This window comes from Callorhinus ursinus, unplaced genomic scaffold (assembly GCF_003265705.2).
Source record: "Callorhinus ursinus isolate GAN/ISIS: 27379988/994484 unplaced genomic scaffold, GSC_fseal_2.0 scaffold13, whole genome shotgun sequence".
In the NCBI taxonomy this organism is placed as follows: domain Eukaryota; kingdom Metazoa; phylum Chordata; class Mammalia; order Carnivora; family Otariidae; genus Callorhinus; species Callorhinus ursinus.
The window spans coordinates 43,217,581-43,230,357 of NW_027397075.1; the positions used below are offsets into that span (position 1 = coordinate 43,217,581).

The following is a 12,777-nucleotide window of genomic DNA, read 5'->3' on the forward strand; positions in this document are numbered from 1 at the left end:
TGTTTCCAGGGGTCGTGCATGTCATAGCAGATAGCCGTATGTCATTCCTCTTATGGCGGAATCATACTCTATCGTATGGCTAGGCCACATTGTGTTCGGCCACTGGTCAGCTGGTGGATCTTTGGGTTGTTTGTACCTTTTGCTATTTTAAGTAATGCTGCAATGAACATTCACATTCAAGTGTCTGTTTGAAGGGGGCTCTGCTTTGATCATTCCATGTCCCTGGGCTGTGAACAGACCGGCACAGGCTCAGTAATTAATAAAAGGCATCTAATGTCCTCGAGCTTTAGGTCTCCCCTTATCTGCCCTCAGCTCAGGACTGAGACCCCCGCATCTTCCTCTTCCCAAACCCCACCCAGCATTGGGGCAGGGGTCCAACCCAGCTCCCCACAACCCCCAGCTGCCCCACTCCCCAGGGGTAAGCATATGCAGGCGGCAGAGAGAAATGGGTCCTTCTGAATTGTCATGCAGCCCCAGGACGCCCCCCACAGCAGAGCATCATTATCTTCAGGTAAAACCTGATTAGTAGGATAATCACATGCCAGACATTTCTTTAGATAGGATAAAATCTCCCATTTCACCATGAGAAGAAAGACTCTAAAAAAGATAACATCCCTGGCATTAGCTTCCTCAGGCCACCATAACAAAGCGCCACAACCTGGGGGGGCTTAAACAACAGAAACTTATCCTCTCACGGTTCCAGAGCCAGAGGTCTGCAATCAAGGTGTCCGCAGGGCCCTGCTCCCTCTGACGGCTCTAGGGGAGGATCTTCACTTGACTCTTCCTAGCTGTGGGGGGTTCCCAGCACTCCTTGGTGTTCCTTGGCCACAGCTGTGTCACCCCACTGTCTTCCCCAGCATCTCCACATCACCTTTTTCTAAGGATGCCAGTCATGTGGGGCACCTGGGTGGCTCAGTCACTTAAGCGTCTGCCTTTGGCTTGGGTCATGATCCCGGAGTCCTGGGATCAAGCCCCTTGTCAGGCTCCCTGCTCAGCAGGGAGTCTGCTTCTCCTTCTCCCTCTGCCTGCCGCTCCCCCTGCTCATAGTCTCTCTCTCTCTAATAAAAAAAAAAAAAAAAGGACACTAGTCATGTTGCATTAGGAGCCCTCCCTACTCCAGGGTGAACTTATCTGAACTAAATTACATCTGCAATGACTTTATTTTCAAATAAGGTCACATTCCGAGGTACTGGAAATTAAGCCTTCAACACATCTTTTGGTTGCCACAATTCAACTTGTAACCATGGAGAAGGTAGTGGGATACATATCCTTGATTTCACTAAAGTGTAAATGACTGATAAGATATGGGGGGAGGGGGCAGGGGACAACCATGCAGAAGAAGAGGGGAGAGGACCATGCATACACCATGTATAGATGGATGGTTCCACTAACGAGAAGTGGGGTAGGAGGGCCAAGGATGGAGCCACAAAGACTGATTTCTTCGTCTTTCTCCTGATTTAGCTGAGGGCCGACACCAGTGGGTACAGCTGCAGAACAGATAAAGGAGGTAGCTCAGGTATCCTAGAGGGATCCTTTTAATACTCAGACCAGTTCATTCCTCTGCTCAAAACCCCCCAAGGGCTCCCTTGGCAGGTGGCCTAAAGTCCATGAGGCCCCAGGCTATCTACCCTCTGCCTCCACACACACTTACCTCCTATCACTGCCCTACCACCCACTCCATGCCAGCCACACTGGGCTCCTCGCGGTCCTGGAAAGTGTCCGGCAAGTGTCTTGCCCCCAAGCCTTTGTCCTGCCATTCCTCCTGCCTGGAATGTTCTACTTCCTTCAGAGATCATTGTGGCTCAAACTGCATGTTATCAGGCCTTCCCTGACCACCCTAGCCCCACTCCACCCAGCACTTTCTTTGCCCTCGCCTTGCTAATTTTCTTCCCCGGCACTTACCAAGCTCTGATACACGTACGTGCCTTCAACCGTTCTTCCTCCACTAGACTATGAACCCCATGAGGGCAGCACTCTGTGTTGTGTTTGCACTGCTATAGCCCAGGCCCCCATAGCAGCCTCTGGCATGGATTAGGTGTTCAGTAAATTTTCATCAGATGAAGGAAACTGCTTCTGCCCCACCATGTGCTTGGAGAGCCTGGTAGCTACTTAGGGGACGTTTGTGAGGGTAGGGGCCCACCCAGATAATCCAGGCCAATCTCCCCATCTCAGGATTCTTAACTAAATCACATCTGCCAAGTCCCCTTTGCCGTGTGTGGTAACATTCCCAGGTTCCGGGGATTAAGATGTGGATATATTCGGGGGCCATTATTCAGCCTACCACAGGCAGGAAGGGCGGGCCGGCTCCTCAGCCCCTGTCATGACATCCATCGGCTGCCCTATCTGCAGCGGAGGCTGCCTGAGGTGGGGCTCCATCAGCCTCTCCCCAACCCCAGCTTCAGGGACTCCTGACCAGATGGCATCCCCTCACCCCGGGCTTTCTCACAGCCCCGGAGCAGCTGCAAGCCCCGGGCTTACACCTGCTGCTTCCTGCGGAGGCAGACCCAGACTGGCCAGTCTTGGAGCCACCATCCCCACAGCCAGGATGGCAGCATCTTCTTCAGCTTGTTTTAGGGGGAGTGTGGAGGCAAGAGGGGGATGCAGGGGCAGAGGTGGGTGTCCCTAGGGCTCTGTTGTACTTTTCCTTCTAGTCTTTCACCTCCTGCTTCTTCTCTCACCCAGGACACACTCTGACTTCTTCCTCTTATTCTCTACCCTCCCCCACCTCAGCATTGAGGAGAGAGGGTTCACTGAGCCTCTGCTATTTCTCTCCCTCATGCACATACACCCATGTCCACACAGAGGAATCACATGCTGAGTCATATTCTGAACAACGTTTACTGGCAAAAGAGGCTGAGGGCATGGACCCCACCCCACCTCAGCCCTGTGTGATGACAAGAACTACAGAGCCAGAAAGGGCGGGCCCCGATGCCAGCATCATCCCTGATGGACTGTGAGGCTACTGACACTCAATGTTCTCATCTCTACATTGGAGATGACATCCCTAGTGGAATGGCTACCCCTATTTGTGGTCCCCAAAATCTTGGCATAACTTTACAAATATCCTTGATGTGGAAGAATCTTTGTAACAACTGGACAAGGAAGAAACAGATCATGGGTGCAAGAATCTCCTAACTTTTGGGCGCCTGGGTGGCTCAGTCGGTTAAGCGACTGCCTTCGGCTCAGGTCATGATCCTGGAGTCCCGGGATCGAGTCCCACATCGGGCTCCCTGCTCGGCGGGGAGTCTGCTTCTCCCTCTGACCCTCTTCCCTCTCGTGCTATCTCTCATTCTCTCTCTCTCAAATAAATAAATAAAATCTTTAAAAAAAAAAAAAGAATCTCCTAACTTTTCACACCAGGGGCAATTTTATGGCTATTGGAGAGTCATAATTGGTTTAGACAGAGGGATGCCATTAGCAAAGACTAGTGAACTTAAGAGGAATTCTAGTTTGTTTAATTGGTTGAATCAGTTATTCATCAAGGATTGGAGTACCTGGTAAGGTACTGCTGTGTAAGGAAAGAGACATTTAAATGTAAAACAGGATATTAATGTAAATGTAAAACGGGATCTCTTCCCTTGGGCTCACTGTCTAATAAGGGAGGTAAACCAGTAAACAGGTCATTACAAGGCAGTGTGATATGTGCTCACAGAACTCTGTGCACAGGTCTGGGTCTTCCCAGGACTGTCAGGAAGGCTGTTCGCATCCCAGGCCAAGCTTGGAAAGTGAGTGGCAATGGCAGGTGAACACACGGGTGAAAGGAATGAAAGCGAGGGGCAGTATAAAATGCAGAGGGGGCAATACAAGCCTACCTCAAGCAGCAAGAAAAATCTCAAATCAACCACCTCACCTTACACCTAAAGGAGCTGGAAAAAAGGGCGCCTGGGTGGCTCAGTCGTTAAGCATCTGCCTTCGGCTCAGGTCATGATCCCAGCGTCCTGGGATCAAGTCCCGCATCGGGCTCCCTGCTCAGCGGGAAGCCTGCTTCTCCCGCTCCTACTCCCCCTGCTTGTGTTCCTGCTCTTGCTGTCTCTCTCTCTGTCAAATAAATAAATAAAATCTTAAAAAAAAAAAGAGCTCGAAAAAGAACAACAAACAAAATCCAAAACCAGGAGAAGAACATAAATAATAAAGATTAGAGCAGAAGTAAATGATAGAGAAATTTAAAAAAACAACAACAATAGAACAGATGAATGAAACCAGGAGCTGGTTCTTTGAAAAGATCAACAAAATTGATGAACCTCTAGTATGACTCATTAAAAAAGAGAGAGAGAGAGAGAGAGGACCCAAATAAATAAAATTACTAATGAAAGAGGAAAGATAACAAGCACCACCACAGAAATACAAATAATTGTAACAGAATATTATGAAAACCTATACACCAACATACTGAACAACTTAGAAGAAATGGATCAATTCCTAGAAACACATCATGTATTGCAACTAAAGCAGGAAGAAATAGAAAATTTGAACAGACTAATCACCAACAATGAAATTGAATCAGTAATCAAAAAACTCCCAACAAGCAAAAGTCCAGGACCAGATGGCTTCACAGGCAAATTCCATCAAACATTTAAAGAAGAGTTAATACCCATTCTTCTGAAACTACTCCAAAAAATACAAAAGGAAAACTTCCAAATTCATTCTGAGGTGAGTACCACCCTGATACCAAAAACAGATAAAGGCACCACAAAAAAAAAAAGAGAGAGAGAGAGAGAGAGAACTACAGGCCCAATATCTCAAATGAATATAGATGCAAAAATCCTCAACAAAAGTATTAGCAAACCGAATCCAAAGATATATTTTTAAAAATCATGCACCACAATCAAGTGGGATTTATTCCTGGGATGAAAGGGTGTTTTAATATTCACGAAACAATCAACATGATATGTCACATCAATAAGAGAAACGATTTTATTAAAAAAACATACAAGCATATCAATAGATGCAGAAAAAGCATTTGACAAAGTACGACATCCATTCATGATAAAAAAAAAAAAAAACCCTCTGCAAAGTAGGTCTAGAGGGAACATGCCTCAATGTAATAAAGGCCATATATGAAAAACCCACAGCCAACATCATACTCAGTGGGGAAAAACAGAACTTTTCCCCTAAGGTCAGGAACAAGACAAGGACGTCCACTCTCACCATTTTTATTCAACATAGGACTGGAAGTCCTAGCCACAGCAATCAGACAACATAAAAAAATAAAAGGCATCCAGGGTTGCCTGGTAGTTGGTTTAGCATCTGCCTTCAGCTCAGGTCATGATCCCAGCTCAGGTCATGATCCCAGGATTGAGTCCCACATCAGGCTCCTTGCTCAGCGGGGAGCCTGCTTCTCCCTCTGCCACTCCCCCTGCTTGTGTGAGTGCCCTCTCTCTCTTTCTCTGGCAAATGAATAAAATCTTTTTAAAAATAAAAACAAAAGGCATCCAAACTGGTAAGAAAGTAAAATTCTCATTATTTGCAGATGACATGATACTACACATATAAAACCCTAAAGACTCCACCAAAAAATTACTAGAATAAATGAATTCAGTAAAGTCACAGGATACAAAATCAATGTACAGAAATCTGTTGCATTCCTATACACTAATAATGAAGTAGCAGAAAGTGAAATTAAGAAAACAATCCCACTTATCATTGCACCAAAACCAGTAAAGTGTCTAGGAATAAATTAACCAAAGAGGTAAAAGACATGTACTCTGAAAACTATAAAACACTGATGAAAGACATTGAAGATGACACAAAGAAGTGGAAAGATATTCCATGCTCATGGACTGGAAGAACAAATATTGTTAAAATGTCTATACTACACAGAGCAATCTACACATTTAATGCAATCCCTATCAAAATACCAACAGCATTTTTCACAGAACTGGAACAATCCTAAAATTTGTATGGAACCACCAAAGACCTCAAATAGCCAAAGCAATCTTGAAAAAGAAAAACAGAACTGAAGGTATCACAATTCCAGATTTCAAGTTATATTACAAAGGAATAGTAATGAAAACAGTATGGTACTGGCATAAATATAGATACATAGATCAATAGACTAGAAAATCCAGAAATAAACCCACAATTATATGGTCAACTAATCTTTGACAAACAAGGAATGAATATACAATGGGAAAAAGACAGTCTCTTCAACAAATGGTGTTGGGAAAACTGGACAGCTACATGCAAAGGAATGAAACTGGACCACTTTCTTACGTCCTACACAAAAATAAACTAAAAATGAATTAAATACCTAAATGTGAGACCTGAAACCACAAAGAGCATTGAAGAGAGCAAAGGCAGTAATCTCTCTGACATCAGCTATAGCAACATTTTTCTAGATGTCTCCTGAGTCAAGGGAAATAAAAGCAAAAACAAACCATTGGGACTACATCAGGATAAAAATCTTCCGCACAGCAAAGGAAACAATCAACAAAACTAAAAGGCAACCTACTGAATGGGAGAAGACATTTGCAAATGACATATCTGGTAAAGGGTTAGTATCCAAAGCATACAAAAAAACTGATAAAACTCAACACCCAAAAAACAAACAATCCAATTTAAAAATGGGCAGAAGACATGAATAGTCATTTCTCCAAACAAGACATAAAGATGGCCAACAGACACATGAAAAGATGCTCAGCATCACTAATCATCAGGAAAATCCAAATCAAAACTACAATGTGATATCACCTCACACCTGTCAGAATGGCTAAGATCAAAAACACAAGAAACAACAAGTGTTGGGGAGGATTTGGAGAAAAAAGAATCTTCATGCACTGTTGGTGGGGATGCAAACTGATATAGTCACTATGGAAAACAGTATGGAGGTTCCCCCCAAAATTAAAAATAGAGCTACCCTATGATCCAGGAATTGCATTACTGGGTTTTTACCTGAAAAATGCAAAAACACTAATTCAAAAGGATACATGCACTCCTGTGTTTATTGCAGCATTATTTACAATAGGCAAACTATGAAAACAGCCCAAGGGTCCAACCACAGATGAACGGATAAAGACGTGATACACACACACACACACACACACACACACACACACACACACACAGGAATATTATTCAGCCATAAAAAAGGATGAATCTTGCCATTTGCAACATGGATGGAGGTAGAGGGTATAATGCTGAGCAAGACAAGTCAGAGAAAGACAAATACCATATGATTTCACTCATGTGGAATTTAAGAAACAAAATAAACAAGCAAAGGGAAAAAAAGAAAGAGAGACAAACCAAGAAACAGACTCTTAACTATAGAGAACAAACTGATGGTTACCGGAGGGGAGGTGGGTGGGGGGAGATGGGGGAAATTAGGGGATGGGGATTAAAGAGAAGACTCATCATGATGAAATAAAATGAAATTAGTGCTCACTTCGGCAGCACATATCCTGAAACTGGAACAATACAGAGAAGATTAGCATGGCCCCTGCTCAAGGATGACACACAAATTTGTGACGCGTTCCATGTTTTGCGAAGTTTCCCCAGGGAACTGCCACCCTTTGCAGATTAACTCAGAGGAAACAATATGAGTCAAAGCCCAATGTGCAGCACTGGATAATGAAATTGTGATATCTCACTAGAAAAATACTTTTTAATGTAATTTAAAAAGAAAGAAAGAAAGAACCCCAGGAGATGGATGGGCTCCTGGCGTCAGAGGTCAGGGAATCCACAACATCCAGACCAAGCCTTGACCAGAAGCAGCTCCAGCTTTCACCACAGTGTTACACACGGGAATAGCCCCAGACCTCTCCCGTTCTCCCCTCCTCGGACCCTCACCACACCCCACAGGGCCAGCAGAAGTGGCCTTTAGAGCTCTCTTAGCTTGTTTTACCACACACTGCTAAGTTCAGCACTGTCCTTTGAAGGAAGAACTTCCCTGACTGGTCCAGGCGGTGCCGGCTGGTTCTGACCACGGCAGTACCGAGTTGTAGGTGGTCCGGCCTCCTCATGCAGTTCTGCCTTCAGAAGCCATGGAAAGGGGGCGCCTGGGTGGCTCAGTCGGTTGAGCATCTACCTTCGGCTTAAGGCATGATCTCCAGGTCCGGGGATTGAGCCCCGCATCAGGCTCCCTGCTCAGTAGGGCTCTTTCTCTCTAATAAATAAATTAAAAACCTTAAAAAAAAGGAGAAGCCCCCCTAAAGACAAGGGAAAGTGAGGTCAGAAGGTGTCCTTTTTACGTTCATAGCTATCTGATGATTACCTGAATTGCTCAGCTCCTAGTCCTCAGATTAACTGTGGGGGTGGGTCCTGAAATCCTGTGAGGACAGCACATAAGGAGCCCTCAGTAAACACCAGTGCGCCGCCCACCTGCTGCCTGCAGGGTGAGCCCGTGAAGTCCCCTAAAGTCGCTGAGCCTCGGTCCTGGGTTAGACGAGCTGCCCGCTCGCCCGACTACCTGGCGATACATAGATGCGGTAATGTGTGTTAGGGTCATCTTCAAATGACGATATAAGAGACCACACAGGTGTTTTATGTAAAAGAACAATGAGGAATAAAGAAAACAAAACAAAATAATGTGTTAGGTGGTATATAAGTTGCCTAGGCTACCCTAACAAAGTACCACAAACTGAGCGACTTAAAACGATGGGGATTTATTGTCTCACATTCCGGAGTCTGGAAGACTAAAATCAAGGTGTTGACAGAGTCCTGCTCCTCCTGAAGGTGCTAGGGAAGGAACGGTTCCATGCCCTTCTGGCAGCGTCTGGTGGCCTCGGGTGTTCTTTGGCTTATAGATACAAAACCCCAATCTTCCGTGTCCACACGGCACTTCCCTATGTCTTCATGTTATTTTCCCTCCATATGTGTCTGTCTCTATGTTCTAAAATGCACCTGGGATGTTGGTTTTTATTCAAGTATGGTGAGACCAACAGATCGGGGGATGATTGCCATTGAAAATGTTTGTTACTTCTAGTTCCCAGGGGGAAGGGGCATGCATACCATGCAAGGCCACACGGGGTTAGTCAGGAGGCAGAAAGAGTGAGGAGAAAACGTGGCCTAGAGTCCTCACTGTGGCTTTCATGGGAAGGAATGAGGAAGGCAAGGTAAGCAAGCTGAGTAGGTTTAGGATTAGGTATGTTAGGATAATCTCAGCAAGCTCTGGGCTGTGGGGATGGTCCCTAGTTGTCTAGTACTTAGCCCCTGGGTGTAAGAGCCAGATGGAGGAGGCAGTTTGGAGTATGGGCTCTGGAAGGGTTAGTTTGCATACAAAAGGCATGGCTCTGTGCAAGTCTTTTGCTATCTCTAGGAATTGGCTAATCCTGGGAGGGCATTCTCACCCCAGTCACTGAAGGTCCAGATGTCTGAGCATCAAGAATGTAGGAAATAAGAAAATACTGTGTCCAAACTTCCCTTTTTATAAAGACAACTGTCATATTGAAATAAGGCTCACCCTAATGAGTTCATTTTAAGTTGGTTACCTCTGGGAAGACCCTATTTCCAAATATGACCCCATTCTGAGGTACTGGGGATTTCAACATTATCTTTTTTAGAGGACTTAATTCAAGCTGAGCAAACAAGGAACAGTAAACTTTCTCAGTCAAGGGCCTGATAGTGAATGTTTTAGACTAGAGGGTTGTAATTCCTCTGTCACAACTACTCAACTGCTATTGTAGCAAGAAAGCAGCCATAAACAATATATAAATAAATGAGCATGGTTGTGTTCCAATAAAACTTTACTTACAAAAAGGGCGTCGGGGTGGCTCAGTCGATTAAGCGTTCGCCTTCGGCTCAGGTCGTGATCTCAGAGTCCTGGGCTCTCCGCTCAGCGGGGAGTCAGCTTCTTGGTCTCCCTCTGCCCCTCTCCCTGCTTGTGTGCTCTCACTCTCTCTCTGTCAAATGAATAAAATCTTAAAAAAAAAAAACTTACAAAAACAGGCAGTAGGCCAGACATGGCTCATAGGCCATAGTTTGCCGAGCCCCAGGTTAACAGACAAATTTTCAAAACAAGGAAAAAAAGTTTATGTGGCCTTTGTGAGAGAGGGAACTCAGCCAGGAAAACAGGTCAGGAGCAAAATTTGAGTCCCCAGAAGTGCTAGGTTAAAGTCAAGGTAGGCCTAGCCCAGGCTCTAGCTCAGAATTCTAGCCCAGAATCAGAAATGTGGATTCAAAATGAGAGAAATCAGACCTGGCGGGGGGGGGATGGGGGGGGGGCTCACAGGCGCTGAGCACTGATCTTATGTAAATTACGTAAATTGGAGGCGGGGAGACAAACCCAGGTGATCTCATTGAGGCTGAGTTTGTAACCACTAGGTCCACACCTCCCAGGTGGGGGTGGGGGATCGGACTCCAGAAGACAAGACTGTCTTGTCTGGGCAAGGCGCTGGGCATCGCGAGGGCCAGAGAGCCTGGAAGAGAGGCGGCGAGCAGAACCGGGTGGTTCAGCAGAGTCCGTGACCACGGGCTCGCCGCTGAAACTTGCTTAGGGAGGCGGCTTTATTAATGCCCTTTCCACAAAAGCAGCCAAGATGGGTCACCTTCCCTCTGAGTTAACCAAGGCTCTATGAATTGTGTTAAACAAAAATTAATAAATAAACACTCCGGTTGCAAAGAAATAGAAACAGAAAGGTCAGGATACTAATGGCAAGTCGCTAATTGTGCTTGTTTAGCCGCGTCATAAAGCTTCACCCTTATTGGCCTGTCATCTTCACACCTCATTGAAAATCCATTAAAACAATGGCTGGGCCATTAACCCTGACTTGTAGGCAGAAGCTTCCCTTGGGCACAGTTTTGACTAGGATCCTTTCATTAATACCGAGTGTAATTGCTTGCTTGCGAGCTGGGTAATTGTGATTACATACCACTATTTAAATACAGATGGGGAGCACCAAAGGCTCGATCTTTTCTGTGCATCTTTTTAATAATACAAGCGCAATCACCCCCCTCAGGCAAGATGATATATTAAAACTTGAATTTTTAGAACAGATAAAAGGCTGATGGCTCAATTTACAACAGACATTGCCATAGGATTTCTTAAATAGTGAGCTCCCAGAGCAATCAAAATTACTTGATTTATAAAATTTCAATTTGCTCACATTTTTTCCCATTTTACAACCTGAGCATAAAGGTTATATATGAAAAAGAAACAGAACTGCTAATGAGCACCCTAGTGACTGCTAAGTTAGAGAGCTAAAGGCTTGCATTTATAAGCAGGGTGGTCAGAAGGCATATTTTAAGGACACCTTGAAGATCAGCCTCAAAGACTGGGATAGGGCTGTGACCCGTCAGGATATGCAGGGCAGACAGGTGAGCCAAAGGGGGAACATCAATCCGAGAAGAGGGGCTAAAGAGAGCAGACCCCAGTCTGGAGCTACTATAAGTAGACACCCCATTGCATACAGAGGAGAACGCCCTAGTTTCCTCCGTTCCCTAGCCATACACAGTGAGACAAACCTACCCAGCCCGCTTTAGATACTGCCTGATATAGAGCTTGGGAGGACATTAAAGACCTTGCCCATTAGAACAGTGGCTTCTCTTTCGGACTTCATCAGCTTCCCTGGCTCTGCATGAAAAACCAGCCACATTGCAATGCTATCTTCCAGGTATGTGGCAACAAAGTCTCTAGGCTCGGTTGAGAGTCATTTGTTACTAATTATTGCTGAGAACTGGCTTTTGCTAATGATTTACTCTTTGGGTTGTGGTTTTCAGAGTAAATTCAAGGTTACTCCTGTGTTCATATCATGCTCACTCACTTGCATTTCCTTATGCTTTTGTGAGGCAGACGGAAAGGTGTAGAGATGCCATGCCAAGCACTACCCAGTAGCCTCCCCACACAGACGTGTGTCCATTTGTGACCATCCATTGTCCAAGCCAGAGGAAAAAGCCACCTCGCAGGCTGGCTCCCGGGATTTCACGCATCACACACCATCAGTAAAATGTGCACAAAAAGTGTGGGGCCCCGGAGAGGATTGCAAATGTTTTATTTGCAAATTAAGAACACTTGATCAATAATCTGTCATCTGCTATGACCATCATTTCATAGAAGAATGAATATATGAACACTGACAAAGTCAGTAGAATGACCTCCAAGCGTTCCTTCAGACAAGATAGGCAACAATCTTGCATTCACTTTATATATTAAAAAAACAAAGTTATGGTTCATATTTTTCTCGTTTTACGGCAGATTGGTGAAAATGTTCCTTGGGAACCCACAAACATCAGTGCAACAACAGGGACAGACAGAGTTTAGAAACCACTCCCTAGACCTTCGCTGTCCAGTTCAGTGCCTGATAGTCACATGTGGCTGTTGAGCACCTGCAATGTGGCTGGTCTGAACTGAGATGTGATGTAATCGTAAAATTCACACCACATTTCAAAAACATAGTACAAAAAAAAATGGATAATATGTTTTAGTAATTTTTATATTGATTACTTATTGAAATGATAATATTTTGGCTATACTGATATATCATTAAAATGAATTTAACATGTTTTTTACTTTATTAAAGATGGGACTAGTAGAAAATTTTAAAGATTTATTTATTTATTTTAGAGAGAGAGTACACAAGCAGAGGGAGGCAGAGGGAGAGGGAGAGAAGCCGACTCCCCAGTGAGCCGAGGCAGGGCTGGATCTCAGGACCCTAAGATCATGACCTGAGCCGAAATCAAGAGTCAGAGGCTTAACTGGCTGAGCTACCCAGGCACCCAGAGGCTACTAGAAAATATTAAATTGCTATGTGGCTCACATTATATTTCTCTTGGGCCGTGCTGCCTAGATGGTCAGCATCAGTTGAAGAATGTTATGTGCTGTGGAGGTCGATTACAACTTCTGAT

The 12,777-nt window shown here is 44.8% G+C and overlaps 1 long non-coding RNA gene and 1 other non-coding gene across 4 annotated transcripts in view; one reads left to right on the top strand and one right to left on the bottom strand.

Annotated features, from left to right (window-relative positions):
• Positions 1-12,777, bottom strand: part of LOC112828690 (uncharacterized) — a 92,922-nt gene that overhangs the window by 58,395 nt on the left and 21,750 nt on the right. For all 3 annotated transcript variants that reach the window (XR_003209572.2, XR_012380567.1, XR_012380566.1), the window contains one exon: positions 9,689-9,836. This is a non-coding gene — a long non-coding RNA (uncharacterized lncRNA). The remainder of the gene's footprint in view (positions 1-9,688; positions 9,837-12,777) is intronic.
• Positions 7,374-7,480, top strand: LOC112828919 (U6 spliceosomal RNA). Its single transcript, XR_003209614.1, has one exon. It is a non-coding gene; the product is annotated as a U6 spliceosomal RNA (small nuclear RNA).